Raw genomic sequence first — 25,615 nt, 5'->3', positions numbered from 1 at the left:
TGCATCTCCTCTCCCTTTGGCCAACCACTAGTTATTATATCCCAGAAAATAAATTGGTGAAGATGATACTGGAGCCAATCTTACAATCTTTATAGAGTGGAAAATATCAAACATACACCTCCTAACTCAATCACATCCCAGTTTCAGTAAGGGTCTCTTTATATTGTCACAATTGGGTTAGGGACCAGTAACTTTTTGTTTAAAGTAGGCAAAGTTCAAATCCCAGTTAGCCACTAAGAGAATAAAGCCACAAGATTCCAAGGTTTTAAACAAACAAAATAAACTTTACTATACAAAGTCAGAAAAGTAAAATATTCTACAATATCTATCTTATACTCTTAATATTCAGAATCAACAGGAAGTAAATATGAATTAACAGGTAAACTGTGGTCAAACACACCACACTGCATATTAAATGCCAGATGTGACCAAGACAGATCCTACAGATTTCTCAGCAACCCATCCAGATGTCACTGACCACTCTGAGGCACAAAATCTCATTCAAACTCTGTCTCTCTTACGAGGGAGTTCAAATCTTCACTTTCGAAGATCTAGCCTCTGAATTCCCTTGGAAGCTGCTCCAATTCCCTCAACGACTGTTCATTTCCCGATGTTTCAATCTCTTCTCCTGATACTGCGTTCCATGGGATTCACAAAGCTATACTCTTGTCTTTAATTACTGGCATAATTCCAACTCTTTTGCAGACCCTAAGCTTCACTAAGCTGGCACAGCCCCTGGATTTCTCCAAACTTCAGTCTCCCACCTGCACAGAGCTATAAATGGCTCCCAGGGCTTCTCTGAGCCCTAACTGCCTGGCACAGAACCAGTGACCTTCCGTCACTATCTCAGCCCTCCAGGACTTCTCTGAGCCCTAAATACCTAGAGCCCAGCAGCAGCACCTTTTGGTATCCATCTCTTCCCATGCTATACAACACTCACTCTCCCAGAAACACACAGATAAATTGAAACCAGAGAACCTTAAGCTTCACACATTTCCATGATGACGTAGCCTGCTCTAATCTATCCTCAAAATGACCTCCATGCCAATTATCCCTCCTTCACAATTTCTCCGCTAAGTAAGCCCACTTGCTGTTTTACAGCTTTATCTCTTCCATTCTGGCTCTATTAACAAACGTGGGTAACCTTCTGAACTGCCATTTTTTTGGTGTTTTGGCAATTGCTAAAGGCCAGCATTTTAGTTACCTTCAGAATAATAATCTCCCCAGAACCAAACATTATCTATAAAATATTAACATGAACCATGATCTAGATATTTGTAACTAAATGTGCTTAAGTGGAATGTCTATTTATTCCCTCCATCTGCATATAATTTGTCGATGGGAGGTGGGTGTCATTGAAAAGGCCAGCATTTGTTGCCCATCCCTAATTGCTCTTGAACTGAGTGGCCATTTCAGAAGGCAATTAAGAGTCAACTACATTGCTGCAGATCTCGAGTTACATGTAGGCCAGACTGGGCAAGGATGATAGATTTCTTTCGCGAAAGGACATGAGTGAACCAGGTGAGTTTTTATGACAATTGATGATAGTTTTATGGCATTTTATTTCGGAGATGAGCTTTCCATTCCAGATTTTATTAATTGAATTGAAATTTCCACGAGTTAATGTCCCCAGAGCATTAGCCTAGGCATCTGGATTACTCTCTCTTCCTAACAGCACTGTGGGTGTACTTAGACGACAAGGACTGCAGCAGTTCAAGAAGGCAGCTCACCACCACCTTCTCAAGGGCAGTTAGTTAGGGATGGGCAATGCCCACATCCCATGAATGAATTTAAAATAGTCCAGTGACATTACCATTACCCCACCATCTCCCCTGATACATAACTGATATAAAATTATCATTGGCCATGCCTTTAGTTGCCTAGATTCTACACTGTGGAATTCCCAGTGTAAACCTCATTTTCCTCATTTAAAGTCTTCCTTAAAACCCAATCTTTGACCAAGATTTAGGTCATGTTTATTAATATTTTCCTGTTTGGCTTGTTATCAATTGTTTAAATATGCCTCTGTGAGGTACTTCGGGGTGTTTTTCTACAGTAAAAGTGCCATATAAATGTTGTTGAAGTGATTGGTTACAAAATATTTCTTTGCACAGAAGAGTGCTGGAATATGATCCAATGCATCTTTTAGGAAAAACTGGATAAATATTTGGTGCAGGGAATGACGTGGGGCCAAAATGGGGTAGTGGAATCAGTTTTGAATATGCACAGAAAGTCAGCTGATTGCCTTCCCTCACTACCATAAACCTCTGTTTCTAGTGATACGGCCAGGCCACACACAGACTAGATATGTACTGAAAGGCCAACTACAGAGTCACAAGAAAAATCATAACAGCATTGCAACTTTTCATATATAATTTGCCTGCCAAATGCCCTCTTATTTTTCCATGATATTCATTTTTTGTTATTCTCAATTGATGTCTATGTGACAGCAAGCCCTCTTTACTTTTTCCTCATTTATTACCAGACAGCCCTGTACTTTTTCAGTACAATTCCTGACACTTTTTTCTAATTTGCCTAAACAACTTATTAGCTACTCATGCTGAGCTACCAGTCAACAGCAGTTATCAATTACTATTCTGTTGCCCCTCATTGCTATCCATATGGTTTGCACCATTACCTAAGCCCTTTAAATAACACTTATGTCATCCCTTTATGTAAAATGCAACTCTTCCACCTATATCGTGTAAAGATGCCCATATTAAAAGGTACATCTTGACAAAATATTCCTGATTCTTTCAGCTGATTCAATAATCTACTACCTCTGTAAACTTTGAATTCAAGTAGCTTACTTCCCTGGCTTCTTGCCTTAATATAGGCTTTAAACCATAAATTGCAATGCCTTTGTTTTTCCATTGAACATTATGCTACATTTGTCTATTACTTCAGAATGTTTACTTAATATCTAGGTGAGCAATAACGATTGAATATCTCGATTTACATATGTCTTAGTTTCTTTTCTGACCAAATAAATGACTTTAAATAAGTCGCTTACCATTTTGTTTTCTTGAAACAACATAGCTCCCCATGTGACTATGCACTAATTGTCTCTTTAATATTCAATTGGTTTATCCTTTAAAGCTGACCAACTATCTACATGGTCAACTTCCTCCTGTATGCACCATTTTGGTAATTTCTCCTCTCTACAGTTATCCTGCTGATTTTCTCCATGCCACAAGATAGCACTAAAAATAACCCAAAGCTACCAACCTGACTGTTTGGACTTTTAATTACCCAACTGACTTTCACATTTCTTTTCTCAGGTCCTCCGTCCACAACATAATTCATATGTAATATCATTCAAATCAAATTTAACATTTTTTAAAATTCAAGTTAACTTGTCTGCTCCACATATTAATTTGCCAGATGCACAACTAATATATATTGGAAAGCTGCATGCTGAGTGAAACAAAAATCATATTTAAGGTGGAGACTCTGCTGATCTGACGATCAAACACGTGGTCACTTTGGCGAGTAAACGTATAACCTTTCATGCCTTCCAAATGGTAATTGAATAGCCGTTTTATTTTATTGAACTGCTTTCATTAGAATCTGCCTAGTTAATAGTCTAGATTTAGGAACAGTTACTACTACATGTATTTTTACAGTGAAAATTCAGTTTGCCACCTTAACACTCTGGTTAGCTCTCCCAATGTTGGGTGAAGGTCCATATAAGCCAATAACACCAAAAGAAGATGTCATGCACATTAAGTTTATGGTGGAACAAGTACAATCTGTGCTGCCTCCAGCATTTAAAATAAAAAAATCCTATTCTGATATATGGTGGTACAAGGCATTCAGTCCTAGTTAATGGGAACCAATTCTATTTGAACACTTTGATCCATCATGGGCCAACTGTATATGCAAATGTTTTTCCCTTAGAAAAGTTACCCAAGATGTTGATTAGTTGGACAGCACACAACTAATGAGGAAGTTTTGAGCAAAGCAGGCACACATGAAGAACTTTTGCAGACGATTGCCATGAGATAATTACAATTCTTTGGGCACATCTTTAGTAGAAAGAAATGAAAACATCTGGTAATGACTGACAAAAATAAGAGCAGCAAAGCAAGAGGGAGGCAAAAGAGGAAATACACCATCAGCTTAAGAAGCAGAACAGAACCAAGTGGCTGCTATCAAAGGGCCATGAAAGGTGGAGAGCTGTGATTGCCAATGTTGTAAAACATGGCATCTGAAGAAACTTTGCAACTCTCGGTATTATACAATATCATTCCCATTGATAGCCTTAAGAAATTTTGACGTGCTAGGAGTGCAATATAAACATTTTCCTGTTCAGTAATATATTTTCATTCATTCCAACAAAAATATCTGGTGATTATAAAACTAAAAGATATACAATCTCTGACAGGATTCATATCTACACAGGGAAGTCTGAAGACAATTAGCAAAAATCTTGCAGATTCCTTGGTCTCATTATTTGGGAGAGGGGGAAATCACTCAATTCCTAAAATTACAAGGGAATAAGCATGCACAGTCATTTCAAGATATCGTTAAAGATTATAAGTCATCCTCATGGAATCATATCTTATAGATAATGTCCCAGACACCACCATCACCATCCCTGGGTATATCCTGTCCCACCAGCAGGACAGACCCAGGAGGGATGGCAGCACAGTGGTATACAGTCAGGAGGGAGTTGCCCTGGGAGTCCTCAACATCGACTCCGGACCCCATGAAGTTTTATGGCATCAGGTCAAACATGGGCAAGGAATCCTCCTGCCGATTACCACGTACCGCCCTCCCTCAGCTGATGAATCAGTGCTCCTTCATGTTGAACACCACTTGGAGGAAGCACTGAGGGTGGCAAGGGCACAGAATGTACTCTAGGTGAGGGACTTCAATGTCCATCACCAAGAGTGGCTCAGTAGCACCACTACTGACCTAGCTGGCCAAGTCCTAAAGGACATAGCTGCTAGACTGGGTCTGCGGCAGGTGGTGAGGGAACCAACTAAAAGGAAAAACATACTTGACCTCATCCTCACCAACCTACCTGCCGCAGATGCATCTGTCCATGACAGTATCAGCAGTAATGACCAATGCACGGTCGTTGTGGAGACAAAGTCCTGCCTTCACATTGAGGATACCCTCCATTGTGTTGTGTGACACTACCACCGTGCTAAATGGGATAGATTTCAAATAGATCTAGCAACTCAAGACTGGGCAGTCATGAGGCACTGTGGGCCATCAGCAGCAGCAGAATTGTACTCAAACACAATCTGTAACCTCATGGCCCGGCATATCCCCCACTCTACCATTACCATCAAGCCAGGGGATCAAACCTGGTTCAATGAACAGTGTAAGAACGTATGCCAGGAGCAGCACCAGGCATACCCAAAAATGAGGTGTCAACCTGGTGAAGCTGTAACACAGGACTATTTGTATGCCAACAACATAAGCAGCAAGTGATAGACAGAGCTAAGTGATCCCACAACCAACAGATCAGATCTAAGCTCTGCAGTCCTGCCACATCCAGTCATGAATGGTGGTGGATAATTAAACAACTCACTGAAGGAGGGAGCCCAGCACATCAGTGCAAAAGATGAGGCTGAAGCATTTGCTACAATCTTCAGCTAGAAGTGCCGAGAGGATGATCCATCTCAGCCTCCTCTGAAGGTCCCCAGCATCACAGATGCCAGTCTTCAGCCAATTAGATTCACTCCACGTGATATCAAGAAACGGCTGAAGGCACTGGATACTGCAAAGGCTACAGGCCTTGACAATATTCTGGCAATAGTGCTGAAGACTTGTGCTCCAGAACTTGCCACATCCCTAGCCAAGCTGTTCCAGAACAGCTACAACACTGGTATCTACCTGGCTATGTGCAAAATTGCCCAAGTATGTCCGTACACAAAAGGCAGGACAAATCCAACCCGGTCAATTACTGCCAGATCAGTCTACTCTTGATCATCAGTAAGGTAATGGAAGGGGTCTTCAACAGGGCTAGAAAGTGGCACTTGCTTGGCAATAGCCTGCTCACTGATGCTCATTTTGGGTTCCGCCAGGGCCATTCAACTCCTAACCTCATTCCAGCCTTGATTCAGACATGGACAAAAGAGCTGAACTCTCAGGGCGAGGTGACGGTGACTGCCCTTGACATCAAGGCAGCATTTGACCGAGTTGGCATCAAGGAGCCCTGGCAAAACTAGGGTCAATGGGAATCAGGGGGAAAACTCTGCACTGGTTGGAGTCATACCTAGCACAAAGGAAGATGGTTATGGTTGTTGGAGATCAGTCATCTCAGTTCCAGGACATCACTGCAGGAGTTCCTCAGGGTAGTGTTTTTAAAAAAAATTCATTCATGGGATGTGCGGGCTGCTGGCTCGGCCAGCATTTATTGCCCATCCCTAATTGACCTTAAGAGGGCATTTAAGAGTCAACCGCATTGCTGTAGGTCTGGAGTCACATGTAGACCAGGCCAGGTAAGGACAGCAGATTTCCTTCCCTAAAGGGCATTCGTGAAACAGATGGGCTTTTTCAACAGTCAGCAACGGTTTCAGGTCATCATCAGGCTTTTAATTCCAGATATTTATTGAATTTAAATTTCACCATCTGCCATGTTGGGATTCGAACCCAGGTCCCCAGACCATTACCCTGGGTCTCTGGAATACTAGTCAGTGACTAGTCAGTGGAATACTAATCCACAGCCCAACCCTCTTCAGCTGCCTCATCAAGACCTTCCTTCCATCATAAGGTCAGAAGTGGGGATGTTCGCTGATGATTACACAATATTCAGCACCATTCGCAACTCCTCAGATACTGAAGCAGTCCATGTCCAAATGCAGCAAGACCTGGGCAATACCCAGGTCTGGGCTGACAAGTGGCAAGTAACATTCGCGCCACACAAGTGCCGAACAATGACCATCTCCAACAAGAGAGAATTTAACCATCGCCCTTTCACGTTCAGTGGCATTACCATCACTGAATCCCCCACTATCAACATCCTGGGGGTTACCATTGACCAGAAACTGAACTGGACTAGTCATATAAATACTGTGGCTACAAGAGCAGGTCAGAGGCTAGGAATCCTGCGGCAAGTAACTCACCTCCTGACTCCCCAAAGCCTGCTACACCATTTTTAAGGCACGTCAGGGGTGTGATCGTATACTCCCCACTTGCCTGGATGAGTGCAGCTCCCACAACACTCAAGAAGCTTGACACCATCCGGAACAAAGCAGCCCACTTGATCGGCATCACATCCACAAACATTCACTCCTTCCGCCACCGACACACAGTAGCAGCAGTGTGTAACATTTACAAGATGCACTGCAGGAATTCACCAAAGTTCTTTAGACAGCACCTTCTAAATGCATGACCACTACCATCTAGAAGGACAAGGGCAGCAGATAGATGGGAACACCACCACCTGGAAGTTCCCCCACAATTCACTCACCATCCTGACTTGGAAATATATCTTTCCTCCTTCACTGTTGCTGGGTCAAAATCCTGGAACTCCCTTCCTAACAGCACTGTGCATGTACCTACACCACAGCAACTGCAGCGCTTCAAGTAGGCAGCTCACCACCACCTTCTCAAGGGAAATTAGGGATGGGTAATAAATGCTGGCCCAGCCAGCGACACCCACATCCTGTGAATGAATAAAAAGAAAGTCTCAGGTCACACAAAATGTTTACATGAGTATGTTTTTAAAATGAAGGGGAATCCAGGAATGGAGTGTTTACTAAATAAATAATTTCAAGCCAAAATCAGATAGCCTTCATTCTGTGTCTACAAAGCATCTGGAGGTGGTCTGAGAGCAAAGATAGAAGAAAATTCATCACCTCCAAAATAATTTTTTAAAAGTGCAACACAAGTTACTGTCCGAGATCCAAACCTGCATAGAAATCTCAAGTTTTGTTTAGTTTATCAATGAACTATAATCCTGGATAAAACGCCCAACATTTCAATTTTCCATCTAGAGTTTTTGTCAAATATTTTTCTTCTCAATCATTTTTTAAAATTTGTTCATGGGATGTGGGCATCGCTGCCTGGGTCAGAATGTATTGCCCATCCCTAATTGCCCTTGAGAACTGATTTGGCTTGCTAGGCCATTTTGGAGGGCATTTTTAACAGTCAACCGCATTGCTGTGTTTCTGGAGTCGCATGTAGGCCAGACCAGGTAAGGACAGCAGATTTCCTTCCTCTACGGGACATTAGTGAACCAGATGAATTTTTACAATAATCGACAATGGTTTCATGGTCATCATCAGACTTTTAATTCCAAATTTAAAAAAAAAATTGAATTCAAATTCATCATCTGCCGTGGTGGGATTCAAATCCAAGTCCCCAGAGCATTACCCTGGGTATCTGGAGTAATAGTCTGGTGACAATACCACTATGCCACCGCCTCCCCCCAATCATTCTTCTTAGACAGTCCCACGGAATCGAAGCTGACTTACTTCCACTCTAGTTCAATGGGTTCTGAGATGGCTAAGTCCAATGCGCTATCTGCAGACTCCGCCACATGCAGAGTAGGTGGTGCTTGGAGGGTTGGGGAGATGAGTTGTTGGGAGGATTGTGTGCTCACTCCGATGCCTCGACTTCACCTCTGTGTGTTCCCAATGAAGTCTCTTTTGTGCTCGGTGCCTTCCCAAATTAATCTTCTCCATTTTGGGTGGTCACTAGCCAGGACTCTCATGAGTCAGTGGCAATGTTTGACCTCTTCGGGAATGCTTTGAGGAAAACTCTAAAGCGTTTCTGTTGTCCTCAGGAGATTCTGCTATGATCAAGTTCAGAGTAGAGTTATTGCTTTGAGAGTTTGGTGTCAAGCATACAAGCAACATGTCCTGCTCATTAGAACTGGTTTTGAGTGATTAATGCCTCAATACCAGGCAAGTTGGTTTGGGAGAGGATGTTGCTGTTGGACCGCCTTTCTTGCCACTGGATTTGGAGCATCTTGCGAAAGCACCACTGGTGGTACTCCTCCAATGCTTTGCCGTAGGTGGTCCAAGTCTTTGAACCATATAGGAGCATGCAGATCACTGCTGCCTGGTAAACCATGACCTTAGTCTCTGATTTGAGATCTTGGTCCTCAAATGCTCTTATCCTCAGCCGGCCAAAGGCTGAACTGGCACATTGGAGGCAATGATGATTTTGTTGTCTATGTTTGCCTTCATTGAGAGGGAGGTTCGCAAGATATGAAAAATGGCCCACATTTTCCAAGGATCAAGCTATTGATCTTAATCAATGAGGGGGGAGGAGTTGTGCTGTGGGAGCTGGTTGGAAGAGGGCCTTAATTTTCCAGGTGTTCCTGGTCTCAATGGACAACAGACAAAAGCTATACATATTTTCTATTTATGCTGTCTTGTTGCCATTATAATTCCTTTTTTAACATTTAACCAGTAAGACCTGGATTTAGACTTGAAGTGAGAGAATAAATTGAGTGGGCAGGTAAATTTTTATTGCTAACAACCAAAATAATTTTATTTGCACATTTATTTTTCTGACTTCTACCTTAACAAAAAATACAGATTAAGCAAAGGCACTGGTTGAATTACTTTATTTTATCTGAGTAAACTTTGACCTTTTTTGGTCAGTGGGAGGGAAACCACTCTAACGAATGATTAAAACATTATGTTATATCATCCTAAAATAAAAACTGGACAATTTCAATTCAAAATTCAGAGGCATTTTAACTCAGAATTACAATGGAATTGTTATTGACCATTAAACGGTCAGATATTTAAAAAAGCTGGGAAAAACATATTTGCTAACATGTATTAGATATTTTGGGTGAAAAAAATGTTTAATTAGTTTTGCACTATGGAGTTTATGTTGTTACTGATAACTGAGTCAATGAAATAGATATATATTCTGTCTCCAGCTATTTCAAACTGACAAGTGGTTATATGTTCCACATGACAGCATTTATTACAGAAGCTACAATAACAGGATGCTTGAATTGCCAAAAAAAGGCCGAGATCATCAGTGATTTTACATGCACGAAATAAAATCAACTTAAAATAAATGCATTTTATCTCAATGTAAAAAAGTTGCTTACAAAATCTGCTAAGACTATTTTTCCTTTGAAAGGTCTGTTGTTTACAAGTTTTGAACAAACTAAATGTAGTTGGCAATATACCTACCTGAAAGGCAGTGCCATGGAGCTTTTAATGCATTATATAGATACAAGTAATTTTCAATCCACTGATTGATCTCATGCATGTAAGTGATGACTGATTATGTTGATTTTTTAAAAAAACATCGAGATACATCTATATATTTAGCAGAAGACATACCAGATTGCTTAAAATTACTTATCTGCTGCTTTCTAATGACTTTTTATATGTTTAATTTGGTATTATGGTATTTAAGGTAAAATAATAAAATCTAAGCTGAACTATGAAAGGGAAATCATGTTTGACTAATCTATCAGAGTAACTAGTAGGATGGCCAAGATGTAACGTATTATACAGAATTAGGTCTTATGGGATTGGAGATAATATATATTATATAGCGGAATAATATTTTGGCACAGACTAGAAGGGCCGAATGGCCTGTTTTCTGTGCTGTAGTGTTCTATGGTTCTATGGTTCTATTAGCATGGATTGAGGATTGATTAATGGGTAGAAAACAGAGAACTGGAGTAAACAGGGCATGTTTGGGTTGATAGGCTGTAACTAGCTGGGTATCCCAAGAATCAATATATGGGCATCAGCAATTTACAATCTACATTTATGACTTAGATGAGGGGGGGATCCAAGTTTGGTGATATACAAAGTTAGATGTGAAAGTAAGTGGTTCAGATGACACAGAGGTTGCACAGGAATATGGACAGGTTGGGTGACTGGGCAAGGACATGGCAAATGGAAAACAATGTGAAGAAGTGTGGTGAATGTATCCACTTTGGTAGGAAAAACAAAAAAGCAGAATTTTTTTGAATGGTGAGGGATTGGGAAATGTTTGCATTCAGGGGTAGGGGTCTCTGGGTATCCTTGTAGATGAATCACAGAAAGTTAACATGCAGCAGGTACAGCGAGCAATTAGGAAGGCAAATGGTATGTTGGTTTTCGTTACAAAGGGATTGGAATATAAAAGTAAAGTCTTACTACAACTATGCAGGGCATTTGTGAGGCCATACCTGGAGTAGTGTGCACAGTTTTGGCCTCCTTACCCAAGGTTAAATTTGCCCTCAAGGAAGTGCAATGCAGGTTCACTAGACTGGTTCCTTGGATGAAGGTATTGTTGTATGAGGAGAAATTTACTGACTTGCCACCATAACCTAACAGGTGTACTGCTGTTCTCAGAGTAAATACCCCGAAATTCCACTTAGGGCAAGCAACTACACTCATATAGCACTAAATTCATTATGCCATCAAATAGTGGTATACTGTCACTGTTTTTTCCCTCCACATTGGGTGTTCTTTTTCCTGGTATCGCTTCTCCGCTCAACTACCAAGACTTGGCAAAGACCAACAAGTATTTTACACTCTGAACTTTATAAAACCTGAAATGATATTTGCTTCCATATGCTGCATTTTACCTTTAACTGTGCAATGCCCTTTAAATTTAAGTTTCCAGCCAGGTTTTGTGTACCCATTAGCCAAGTTGTTGGTATAAAGCCAAATTGTGCTGGGAGCCAATTTAAATGAGTTGTCCTTGCAAAATTTGTAAGTCTTATTGGCATTGGGCCTTTGCAATAACAGCATGCAGCAGAGTTACAATTTCAAATATATCATTATTCTCCAATGTATAGGCTGCAAACAGGTTATATTTTGTAGAACAATCACAACTTTACCTTTGAAGTTCAAGGTGCAGGTAACAGGTAGTTATTTCCTAACAAATTATGCACATGTGGAAGTTGGGACTATGATTCCATCCACTTAAAGAGTGAATTTAACAAGATAATTCTTGGACAGCTATCTAGTCATTCCCACGTTTAAAATATTATGCCCGTTGACTGGGTGTGTATAAAAATCATAGCTGTAACAGTGTGGGTTTGAAAAAAAATCAGTACATAATTGGACATTTGTTCTCATGCTCATTAAAACAAACCATAATACTTCCTTCAACATTTTCCCACAAGTAAATTGCTTGCCTATTGCAGCCAGCAATGCCCTGTAGAATAATTTAATAACAGTACTTAACATATTTTGATGAATCATTTTGGAGGTGTCTTTAATCCAGTTATTAATTTGTGGCAATTTTGGCACAAAAGTCATTAAAGTCCATAGAAGATACATATAGATTTTGCATCTTGTTAGACTTTTCGCCTCTCCCTTCAGTTCAAGAATTTTTTGCCCTGTAAGTTGTTGGTAGTGCGAGCTGATAACACCACAAGAGGGCAACAGGGCATCTGGGACTTGGTGAATAGCAGGACCAACTGTTTATTTTTTTTAACCAATGAGATTTAAGGGTGAAACAGGGGAATGATTGAAAATGAAACAGAGTGAATTAGAACCAAATCAGATACAAAAAAAAATGGGAAAGAAAGATTGCATTAAGAAAAAAAGACAAAGTTGCAGAAAAAAAATTTAAAACATGTCCAACAATTTAGTGTCTGTAGGAATGAGGCTCCACTTTTCAAAATGTTCTTTTTCTGGGCTGAAGAGGTTGATTGACATTGCAGGAACTGAAATCTCCTCATCAGCAGCTCTATGAAAATCACAGAGGTGTTCCTCTTGATCATTGCATATGGGTGACACAGCAAGGTCACCACTTATTGCCCATGGTTAATTTTTCTTGAAAAGGTGGGAGTGAGCTAACTTCTTGACCCGCTCCATCCATGTGGTGCAGCTATACCACTGCCCTGTTAGGGTAGATTTTGACCCAACAACGATGAAGAAATAACAATATTTTTTGGTGTATGACTTGGCACACAACTTCAAGTGGTGGTTTTCCAATGCTTCTGCTGCCCTTCTTCTAGGTGGTAAAAGTTGCAGGATCGGAAGATGCTGTTGAAGAATCCTCAGCGAGTTTCTGCTATTATGCGCTGGTGACAGAGGGAGTGAATGCTTAAGGTTGTGGGTGGGATGCTGATCAAAAGGGCTACTTTGTCCTGGATGGTGTTTAGCTTCTTGAGTGTTGTTGCAGCTGCACTCAACCAGGCAAGTGGGAAATATTGCATCACACTCCTGGCCTTTGCCTTGTAGACTGGCTTTGGGGAGTCAGGAGGTGAGTTACTCGCTTCAGAATTCCAAACCTCTGACCTGCTCTCATAGCCACAGTACTTATATGGCTGGTTTAGTTAGGTTTATGGTCAATGTTACTTGTCATTTCTCAGTTCAACTCAAACCTGAGTGTTGTCCAGGTCTCGCTGCATATGGGCACAAACTGACAGACAGTTTAATTATCTGAGAAATTATGACTGGAATGGGACACTGTGCAATCATCAACGAACATCTCACCTTATGGAGGGAAGGGCTTTTTAATATTCTTTCATGGGATGTGGGCATTGCTAGCTAGACCAGCATTTTACTGCACATCCCTAACTGCCCTCAAGAAGGTGGTGGTGAGTCACCTTCTTGAACCACAGCAGTCAATGTGATGTTGGTACACAGTGTGTGTACAGAGTTCCAGAATTTTGACCCAGCAACAGTAAAGAAATGGCGATATTGTTCCAAGTCAGGATGGTGTGTGGCTTGGAGGGAACATGAAGGTGGTGGTGTTCATGTAGCTGCGGCCCTTGTCCTTCTAGATGGTAGAGGTTGTGGGTTTGGAAGGTGCTGTTGAAGAGCCGTTGATGAGTTGCTGAGTGCGCCTTACAGATGGTATACACTGTTGCCGACGTGCACCGGTGGTGGAGGGAGTGAATGTTGAAGGTGGTAGATGGGGTGCCAATCAAGTGGGCTGCTCTGTCCTGGATGCTGTCGAGCTTCTTGAGTGTTGTTGGAGCTGCACTCATCCAGGCAAGCAGAGAGTATTCTATCACACTCTTGACTTGTGCCTTGTAGATGGTGGACAGGCTTTGAGAAGTCAAGAGAGGAGTTACTCACCACAGAATTCCCAGCCTCTGACCAGTTCTTGTAGACAAAGTATTTATATGGCTGACTCAGTTGATTTTCCAGTCAATGGCAACCCCCAGGATACTGATTGTGAGGGATTTAGCGATGGTAAAGCCATTGAATGTCAAGGGGAGATGGTTGGATTCCCTCTTATTGAAGAAGCAGTTAGACCTAGGACATTGTCCTGATCTGAGATCAAATATAGAGCTGAATAAGCTACTCCCATGCTGCTATGAAGGCTGACAGCTGGAAGTACAGATCAAAGACAAAAACGCAGGTAGCAGAAATGATGTTGAAAGAAAGATTTGGAAATCATATTCCAACCAGTAAAAGAAGTCTCAGAACAAATCCTGTGAGCATAAGCCTTTCACTCAGGCAATGAAACATGTCTAACTCCTTAGAATTTAAAGCCTTTCTTGCCTGTCTATTGTTCACCTTGATATTTAGTTGGAGGAAATTTATGCTCATCCAGTACTGGATGTCAAATAGTCTGAAAATTTAGACACTCTGTGGATGGGCCAAGAGAAGTGCTGGCATGGTAGAGCTGGGTGTCGCCAGCGTACATGCGGAACCGAACACTGAGTTTTCTGATGATGTTGCTGAGGGGCAGCATGTAGATGAGAAATCGGAAGGGACCAGATCTCCAGGAGGAGATGGTGGAGTAGTGGTAAAGTCGCTGGACTTGTAATCCAGAGACCCAGGCTAATGCTCTGGGGACATGGGTTCAAATTCCACCACAATAGCTGGTGGAATTTGAATTCAGTTAATAAATCTGGAATATAAAGCTTGAGGCATAGATTACAAAAGTAGGGAGGTCATGTTGGAGTTGTATAGAACCTTGGTGAGGCCACTGCTGGAGTACTGTGTGCAGTTCTGGTCGCCACATTATAGGAAGGATGTGATTGCACTGGAGAGAGTGCAGAGCAGATTCACCAGAATGTTGCCTGGGATGAAACATTTAAGTTATGAAGAGAGGTTGGATAGACTTGGGTTGTTTTCGTTGGAGCAGAGAAGACTGAGGGGCGACCTGATCGAGGTGTACAAGATTATGAGGGTCATTGACAGGGTGGATAGGGAGCAGCTGTTCCCCTTAGTTAAAGGATCAGTCACGAGGGGGCAGAAGTTCAAGGTGAGGGGCAGGAGGTTTAGGGGGGATGTGAGGAAAAACTTTTTTTACCCAGAAGGTGGTGACGGTCTGGAATTCACTACCTGGGAGGGTGGTGGAGGCGAGTTGCCTCACATCCTTTAAAAAGTACCTGGATGAGCACTTGGCACGTCATAACATTCAAGGCTATGGCCAAGTGCTGGTAAATGGGATTAGGTAGGTAGATCAGGTGTTTCTCACGTGTTGGTGCAGACTCGATGGGCCGAAGGGCCTCTACTGCACTGTGATTCTGTGATTCATTAATGATCACCAAGAAACTGTCATCGATTGTCATAAAAACCCACCTGGCTCACTACTGCCCTTTAGAGAAAGAAATCTGCCATCCTTGCCTGGTCTGGTCTACATGTAATTCCAGACCCACAGCAATGTGGTTGACTCTTAATTGCCCACTGAAATGACTTAGCAATTAGAGATGGGCAACAAATGCTGGCCTTGTCAGCGATGCCCACATCCCATGAAAGAATTAAAAAAAGAGTTAGCAGTGCAGGAGCAGGAAGAGAAATCATTGCCAGTGATTCTCTGTCTACGACTGGGTAGATAAGAATAGAATGAGGCAAGAATAGTCCCATCCAGCTGGGCAATGGCATTTGAAAAAGATGGGATGGTCAAAGGTTGCAGACAAGTCTAAGAGGATGAGAAAGAGAGATAGCTTAAGGCTGTTTTAGTGCTATAGTAGAGGTGAAAACCTGATTGGAAATTCAAACATAAATATGGAGGAAAAGTAGACTTGAATTTTGGAAGTAACAACGCGTGAGGATTTGAGAGGAAAGAGAGGTTGGAGATTGGGTGGTAGATTGCCAGATTAAGTCAAGGGTGAATTGTTTAAGGGAGGTGATGATGAAAGTTTTCAAAATAAATGGGATAGTACCCGAGGATGTTAGCTAGTATGGGGGTGAGAAAGGGAAGTTTTTGTGATGAGCAGTTTAATTGAAACAGTGTCAAGGTGAAAAGGGGTGGGTCACATGCTTAAATTGGGCATGGAGAGAGCATGAGGGGAGAGAGAAAAATTGAAGAATAACATATCAAGATTAAGGCAGAGGACAAGCCTGACTTGGTCGGCATAGGGAAGGGAGATGTCGCAGTCAGCTGAACTGATGGTCCCAATGTTAGTGACGAAGAAATCCATAAGCTCCTCACATTTGTTGTGTAGGTGTAGAAAAGTCAGGGGAGAGGGATTTCAGAAGACAGTTGGAAACAAGCAGCTGGGAACTGTCTCTGCTCGATAGGATAATCCTGGATGAGTGGACATTCTGGGCATAAGAGAATCAGTCCAGATAGTGCTTGATGTGGTTTAGTTAGTTCTGGTGATAGATGGATACATTTAAGGGGAGAGGCCACAGCCCAGAGGCTGGGGAGAGGAGAGACCACTTCAGAATGGCGACAACCAGGTCGCGTGGGAAACCCCGTTAAAATGAGTCTTGCAACTCTCAATGAGATTACAGGCCCCATTAAACAACATTAAATGTGGACTTACTGTACATTGAATCAGGCAGACTTTCTTGTAGGCAGCTGGTAACTGTCAATGTTTTGGTCAATCAGCAGGGTCAAAAATGTGTTATTGTAGTCCAAAATATTAATACACGAAAAGTTACATCTTGTATAGCTCACATTTATATGTCACACAAAACTTTACAACTCTTGCCAGCACTTCAAACTCTATATGTAACTCAGCAATCTCATTAGCTGTTTCTTCACAAAAGTGGTTTATCTGAATTCTTGACCTACCCACTCATTTTTAAATTTTGGTCAGTGCCTTACAAGCCAGCTCTGCTGAAGGGTCCTACCCAAAATATTAAACCAATCTCCCTCTTTTAGATGTTGACTGACCCATTAATGCATGCTCAACGTATAGTAATTTTATTTGATTTCCAGCAGCCTTTGTTCCTCAACTCACAAATATCACTCAGTATATTCCTAATTGTTCAATTATAATTTTGCACATCATTGCTGTGCCTGACCCACTTCCAGCTGTTGAGCAATGCCGACCTGAAATCAGAAGAGAAGTGCACAACAGCAGCACAAATTGATTAACTCTCTCTTAAAGGTGAGTTTGAAAGTGTCTAGAGAAGCTAAACCTAGTCTTGTCTAAGCTGGCCTGAAATACTTTTAGAACTAAATTCTTTTGGATATTATTTGAACTTCTCTGATGATATTCAGGTGCAAACCTTAAGGCACTATTACATTTGAATTATGTTTAACTATCTGCCAAAGGGTGGATTAATTAAGTATGCTTAAAACAACTCTTCCATGGATATCACTGTAGCTGGCTGCAGCAAGGACGTGTATAATAGATTAACTTCCTTTAATGAATACCTAGAATACAAGTATCAAATAAAATTATTGAAAGGCTAGTTCAAAAAAAAAATTGTAAGATTCCCTTCATATGCAAATCTTCCTATTGTTAGCTTTCTCCCCATTTTAAAAATTCTTAATAATCATGGTTATTTGAAGCTTGCCGCTCTCCCAGTTCTGCTTTTGGATAGCTACCAAGAAACATGCAAAGGCAATCCAGTGGAGATATCTTCATAAACTTTACATCCTTCTGCAAGGGCATATCTCAATACTGCAATTCGTTTGTCGAGGAATCTACCTTGTGATACTAGTGCCATTAAATATCATCTGCATGAGAAATTTTTAAGTGTTTTGGAAAGCTGTTATCTAGTTTTGTCGAAGCTGACCTGACATTGTTTCATACTAAATTTATTCCCTTAGCTGTTACACTAAAACAAAATCACTTTATTTAGTAAAGGTTGTTGTGAAACAAGCCAGTATCAAAGAACTCTATCATAGAATTATACAGCACAGACAAAGTCTGGATAGACCATTGTGTGTGCTAGCTCGTTGGTAAAGCAATCCAATTAGTCCCACTCCCTGGTCTTCCTCCGTTGATAAACCAATGCAGCAATTCAATGCCAATACAGGCAAATCACATGACAAAAACATTTTTATTTCTAAATTATACCTTATTTTTTCTCAATTTGACTTTTTAAACAACTTTAACTCAACCCATAGTTTCAGGTTACAGTATAACTTTGAATATCATTAAGCGATCAAGGCACATAAATTTTTTAAGCACAAAAGTTTGAGAGAAGGCAAATACTACACTTGACCTGCTTTCATTTGGTTTAAAAATAGGTGCAGATGATGTATAAAGAAAGATGTCGAGCTACAGAATAGCTAAAGGCTACTGTTTGTTCTCATAGTAACAGAACAAGCGATGTAAAAAGTAGATCGATGCACATTTGTTGGCTTTACTTTAGTTTTCTGAGCCTGAGTAATTGACAACTATATGATATAGATTAGATAAGGAAATAGCTATTGATAATTGCCAGGGGCTATAATCCATTTACAGTCAACTTTTAATAACCATATTCCGGCATTAGCAGGAATAATAACCACAGTGCCAACCATCTATCCCAATGGCGCTTGAAACATGCACTGGCGATACAAAAACAGTAGACAGGCTGTTATGTCAAATCATATTACTCAGCTTATAGTTACATTAGTCAAGGAAACACAATTCGTGCCCTAGAACCCACGAGCAGTGTAAAACCACAATTTAAGAACATATACAAAGGAGCAAAATTTCCTAGGGTACATCGTGTAATTTCTTGTGCATCTGCTTTCACAGAATTCAATTAACTTTTTCAGAAAGAAAATATTATTTACATACAAAAAGTTGTCTGTCATTGGCTAATTTTCTTTAATCATGGTATGATTCAGTGTTCAGCCTTATTCTTTTTGTCGCTGGTTATAAACTAATCTTTCTGGAAAATTGAACAACTAACTTATTGGCATAGATTTTCCAATTTGAATTTTTTTAAAAATCATTTACGGGATGAGGACATCGCTGGCTAGGCCAGCATTTATTGTCCAATCCTGAATGCCTTTGAGGTGGTGGTGGTGAGCTGCCTTCTTGAACCGCTGCAGTCCATGTGGTGTAGGTACACCCACAGTGCTATTAGGAAGGGAGTTGCAGGATTTTGACTCAGTGACAGTGAAGGAATGGCGATATATTTCCAAGTCAGGATGGTGAATGTCTTTGGAGGGGAACTTCCAGGTGGTGGTGTTCCCATGTACCTGCTGCCCTTGTCCTTCTAGATGGTAGCAGTCGTGGGTCTGGTGCTGTCTAAGGAGCCTTGGTGAGTTTCTGCAGTGCATCTTGTAGATGGTACACATTGCTGCCACTGTTCATTGGTGGTGGAGGGAGTGAATGTTTGTGGAAGGGGTGCCAATCAAGCGGGCCGCTTTGTCCTGGTTGGTGTCAAGCTTCTTGAGTGTTGTTGAAGCTGCACTTATCCAGGTAAGTGGAGAGCATTCCAGCACACTCCTGACTTATGCCTTGTGGATGGTGGACAGGTTCTGGGGAGTCAGGAAGCAAGTTACTCGCCACAGGGTTCTTAGCCTCTGACCTGCTCTCATTTTTATATGGCAAGTCCAGTTCAGTTTCTGGTCAATGGTAACCCCCAGGATGTTGATAGTAGGGGGATTCAGTGATGGTAATGCTATTGATTGTCAAGGGGCAATAGTTAAGATTCTCTCTTGTCAAAGATGGTCATTGCCTGGTACTTGTGTGGTGCGAATATTACTTGCCACTTGTCAGCTCGTGTCTGGATATTGTCCAGATCTTGCTGCATTTGGACATGGACTACTTCACTATCTGAGGAGTTGCGAATGGTGAACAATGTGCAATCATCAGTGCACATCCCCACTTCCAACCTTATGATGAAAGGAAGGTCATTGATGAAGCAGCTGAAGATGGTTGGGCTGAGGACACTATCCTGAGGAACTCCTGCAGTGATGTCCTGGAACTGAGATGACTGACCTCCAACAACCACAACAATCTTCCTTTGTGCCAGGTATGACTCCAGCTATCATCATTATAATTGAAAAATCTAGGCCATTTTTTTTTTTGAATTACTTTTACTTCCTGATTAACTTGATCTTTTCAAGCTTTGGGAAGCTAGATAAATATGAGGAAGAAACAAAGAGAAGGTTATACTGAAGTGGGATTGGAGAAGGCTCATGTGAAGCATAAACATCAGCATAGGCTGGTTGGGTCAAATGGTCTGTTTCTGTGATGTATATTCTATGACTCCATGATGTTGGGTACAGTAACATAGTTATTGTATTACTGGACGAGTAATCCGGACATCTAGACTAATGATCTGGTGGTGAGTTCAAATTGTACCACAACAGCTAAGGAATTTAAACTCAGTCAATGAAATCACTTTGGAATAAAAGCTAGTAGTGTTAGAACCATGTCTTCCAGGACGATATATTCTTTTAAAAATTTGGAAAAAGAGTGCATTATTTGGACACGAGTATTTTTTTTAAATAAGAGGTCATAAGTTCACCTTTGGTCTGGGAACACGCATGTCTTTCCCAAGAAATCCCCTGACCAGCATGGTACTTGAATGAGCGTGGGTGGGGGGGGCAGTGGTGGGGAAGAGCTGTGTGCTTATTTGCCCTGCAATTACTTTAACTTGATGGAAAAAAGACTGTTTAAAGGCAAAGGCCTAGTGATTTACTGGAAGTCACCTGATGGAGGAGCTTTATGTTTTGAACTCAGTTGGGACTGAACTGGGAAGGGGAAAAGCTGTCCAACCCACACTTTCTTTGCCTTGCCTGAAATCGTGTGATTGTCAGTGTCCAGCTAAGAATCCTCATCTCAGTGGAACTTATCTGCCATTGGAAACCTGAGAGACTGAGACGAGGAGGATTGATCCGGCTCTATTTTTCTCCACGTCGAAGCTCTATTGGTAAGAACCTCCAAGCCTCTACAGGGACTAATGATCTGTCTTCATACATGGGTGCTCCAAATAACAGCATCAAAGTCCTGCGAACTTTATTTTTTTAATATAAAGTCAACTGCCCATCTCTGCAGAGACCCCTATCTGTGTGTCTGAATTTTAAAGGGGATAGACAGTTATACTTCCAGATTACAATTGTAAACTAGTTCCTGCAACTTGTTTTAAAAAAGTTTTGCTGTATAATAAATCAATCATTCTGAGTTTATTGAAAGAAACCTGGTTAAAGTCTCTTTTATTTTGGGTCTAACAGTAGCAAAGGTAAATAATTGGCCATTTTGGTGAGTGAACGAATGGTGCGACCTGCAGGGTAGTGGGGCTAGATAAACTGCACACTCCTCTCATCCTGTCGTAACTGTTATCAATGATTGTGACCATAAAACTACCACATTGTCTCGAAATTTCATCTGGCTCACTAATTCCCTTTAGGGAAGGAAATCATCTGTCCTTGACCTAGCCCATGTGTGGCTCCAGACCCACAGCAATGTAGTTAGTTCTTAAATGCCCTCCCAAAATGCCTGGCAAGCAACTCAGTTGTAGAAAACTGCAATGAGAAAGGCCAATAAGAAAAAAACTGGTCAGACCACCTGGCATCGACTGAGGCACTGGACACGAGAAATGCACACCCAGCCCAGTTAACCCTGCAAGGTCTTCCACACTGACATATTGGGACTTTTGCCAGATTGGGAGAGCTGTCTTATGGAAAAGTCAAGCAGCAGCCTGGCATAGTCATACTCTCAGAATTCAAGCCTCTCAGCCAACTTCCCAGACTCATCCATCACCATCTCTGGGTATGTCCTATTCCGGCACTGGTAGGAGAGTCCCACCAGAAGTGGTGTCACAATGGTATACAGTCAGGAGGGAACGGCCTTGGGGGCTCTCAACGTTGACTCATGATGTTATGAAGTCTCATGGCATCAGCTGCTGAATCAGTACTTCACCATTTTGATCATCATTTAGAAGCAGCATTGAGGGCAACAAGGACACAGAATGTACTCTGGGTGGGGCACTTCAATGTCCATCAAGAGTGGCTTGGTAGCATCACTACTGACCGAGCTGGCAAAGGTCTGAATGATATATCTATCAGACTGGGCCTTTGACAAGCAACAAGAGAATGAAAATGAAGGAAAAGCCTTTTTGACCTTATCCTCACCAATCTACCTGTCATAGGCATATCTGTCCATGGCAGTATTGGCAGTGCTGTCCACTGCACAATCCTTGTGGAAACACTCAAAAAGCTCGACATCATTTAGGACAAAGCATCCCAATTGGTTGTTTAAGATGGTGAACCATTTGCTCCTTCCACCACCATGCCACACCATGACTGCAGCGCTTACCAGATACAAAATACACTGCAGCAACTCGCCAATGTTTCTTCTATAGCACCTTTCAAACTCATAACCTCTATCCCCTTGAAGAATAAGGGCAGCAGGCACATGGGAGCACTATCACTTGTAAGTTTGCCTTCAAGTCACATACCATCCTGACTTGGCGATATATTGTCGTTCCTTCATTGGCCCCGTGTCAGAATCCTGGAAGTTCTTCCCTAACAGCACTCTGGGTGCATCTAAAACACAGGGATTGCAGTGGTTCAAGAAGGCAGCTCACCACCACCTTGTCAAAAGCAATTAGGGAGGGACAAGAAATGCTGGCCTTACAAGTGACGGTGACATTCCAAGATTAAGAAAGAAAAATGAAATCTGTGGTGTGCTGTACTGTATCCTTGATGTTTCCTCTTGGTTACCCATCAATAAATTAAGCGTTTTCAAATATAATCCTGATTATGTTTTGTCCTTCAGACCACAGTCCGAAAGCAGAGCTAATTATATCTTCTAACTTGGAATACTGAAGAAAAGCAATGTAATTAGACACATTTCCCCACACGGCCTAAAACTGAAACCACCGCCAGGCTAGAAATAGCATTCAGATGCCCAAGTCAATCAGATGGTGTTCTGCAACACAGTCCTTTCAAAAGATATGCTTGATAGTTATGATATAGTCCACTTTTTAAGATTATTACGTATTATAAAATATTAAACATTTCAAAAGACAATTGAAATGCCCTTCTCCACAAATAAAAGCAAAATACAATGGGTGTTGGAAATCTGAAATTAAAACACAAAAGCTCAACAGGTTTGGCAGCATCTGTAGAGAGAGAAATAGAGTTAACACTTCAGGTCTGGGTCCTTTCAACAGAGCTGAGAAAAGTTAGAAATGTGATAGGTTTTGAGCGAGTGAAAAGGGTAAGGTGAGAAAAAAAAAAGGGAAGTTCAGTGATAGGGTGGAGGGCAGCAAATTAAATGACAAAAAGTTTCATGGTGCAAGGCCAAAGAGAGTTGCTTATGGGATAAGTAAAGAAACAAAAATATATCTAGAGGAGGTGTGAATGGCAGGATCCTAAATATCTACTGTCTGAATGCAGAGGAAATAAAAAAGAAACAAGAGGGAAAACAAAAACAAACCAGCAGAGCAAACAAAACAAAAAAGGGTAGAGGTTACGATTTGAAATTGTTGAACTGGACGTCGACATAAGGTTGTAAAGTGCCCAGATGAAAGATGAGGTGTTATTCATGCTTGTGATCAGCTTCATTGGAAAACTGGTGGAGGCCAAGGGCAGAAAGGTCAGAGTGAGAGGAAAGGGGAGAAGTAAAATGAGAGGCGACTGAAGCTAGGGATCAAGGTTTGCAGACTGAACAGATGTATTTTACAAAGCAGTCACCCAGTCTATGTTTGGTCTCCCCATTGTAGAGCAGACCATTGTGAGCAGCAAATATAGTATGCTAAATTGAAAGCAGTACAAAAATTGCTGTTTCAGCTGGAAGGAGTGTTTGGGACCTTGGATGGTGAAAAGGGAGGAGGTAAAAGGGCAGATATATCTTCTGCACTTGCATCAAAAGGCGTCATAGAATTGGGAGGGATTGTTGGGAGTGATTGAAGAGTGGACCAGGGCATCGCAGAGGGAAAAGTCACTTTGGAATGCTGAAAGACGGAGAGAAGGGAAAATTCTTCTCCACATATTGGTTTCTGTTAACCATACTATCTATCGATCAATCTATTTGCCTACAGAGAGCCAAACGTCCTTATCAACTGATAAAGTCTGTTGCCCACGGACGCTAATTATATATTTGGAATTAATGTTAATGAGTCATGTGAAAGCAATGTTATTCTTCACAAAGTTGAAAGACTACAACAGAAATTTGTCCTGAAAAGTAATCATTTGTCAATTTTTCTCTTTGTGATCCCTTATGAAGGAAGCCACTCATGTCAGAGTATGATATTCTATGACCAATGGTGTCCCTCTGATATCCTGGCATGATTAGTACACATCAATTTGACTGCAGAGTTCTTAATTACCGAGTTCATCCATAACCATGTGTACTTACATAGCGACTTTTAGCAGATGTTACTATCTACAGGTTAGTTTTCCCCTCTCAACCCGGAAAGCACTCAGGCCAAATGCAATGCAGCTGAGGTCAGTTAATACTGCAGCCGATTTTGCATTTGCCCGTCAAGTTATTGGAGAGGGGGGAGTGGGGGTGGCAGGTGAGCTCAGTTGCGTCCATTTCTTTAACCAAAGCACCTTTAGTTTTATTGGCTAATTTGTACAACCATATTCATTTGTCTAAACAAGTAGAATCCTTTCCTCCAATAATATGCTAGCAGTTCCTTCCATATCTTCCTTTCTCTCTCACATTTTTATTTTCTCTTTTTTATAAGATTTGTACATTCAACAATTAAGTACTTTGTAGCATGTCACCCTTATGAAGCAAAGCAAGCGTTCCGCCTAATACATGGTATTTCTACCACTCATTGTTTTGCTTTGCCAATAATATCCTGTGTGATACATATACTGAAATTATTTTAAAAGACTTGTTGGCAGGCCTATATTAAATTAAAATAAAACCAACACATAATATTAAATGAAATGGTTTTCCAAAAATCACTAATCTTCTGCTTCAGAACCAGGGTCAGCAACACCCACCTCAGTTCCCTCCAATCTAAATAAGTTCTTAGGACAGCTGTGCTGTTAACCAGAACAAGGCTGCAAATCTATGCTCCTCACTTGGGCAAGTTGGCTTCCCCTCCAGAGGCCTGCCTAATTTTTTTTAAACTTTGTACAATGCCGGACATTGTTTAACAACTTCAAACAACTTCCATGACCTTTTCACCTAGGAGATTGCTGGTAGCTTTTGAGTTGTAGTCTCCCAGGAATTTTCTGTATTTGCAAGCTTTAGAGCTCTTTGGCATTTGACAGAAACCTTCTTCCTTTTGAAGGCTTCTCAATTAGAAATCTATTTCAGCATTCAGAAAATGCTCTGTTCAGCACCCACTTATACAGTTGGCCTGTGACTATATGAATGGTTTATCTTTACTTCACCTTGTGAATCATTACCATACTATTATCTTTGAATCTACCGCCAGGATCTAATTGGCTGACATCACACAGTGGTCGTGCAGGGCATGAAATTTATGAGTCTTCACTCAAAGGAGAGCAAGGTGACTTTTTTTTTTGCCAAGAAAAAAATTCAGATAAAGTCACTGAATTATTGAAGTCTTATAAGCACAAGTGTGAGAGCAGCTGAAAAGATGGCACAGTGATACCTATCTGTGGTAACTTTGGAAATGAGCTTTTACATTTAATTGCACTGCTGCCTTTTCAA

General features: G+C 41.2%; 1 protein-coding gene across 4 annotated transcripts in view; it reads right to left on the bottom strand.

Annotated features, from left to right (window-relative positions):
• Nucleotides 1-25,615, bottom strand: part of arl15b (ADP-ribosylation factor-like 15b) — a 292,713-nt gene that overhangs the window by 45,052 nt on the left and 222,046 nt on the right. The gene's annotated exons all lie outside the window — the stretch shown is intronic.

Source organism: Cetorhinus maximus, chromosome 1 (assembly GCF_964194155.1).
Source record: "Cetorhinus maximus chromosome 1, sCetMax3.hap1.1, whole genome shotgun sequence".
In the NCBI taxonomy this organism is placed as follows: Eukaryota; Metazoa; Chordata; class Chondrichthyes; order Lamniformes; family Cetorhinidae; genus Cetorhinus; species Cetorhinus maximus.
The sequence above is the reverse complement of the archived record's forward strand: the minus strand, read 5'-3'. Positions and strand labels throughout refer to the sequence as shown.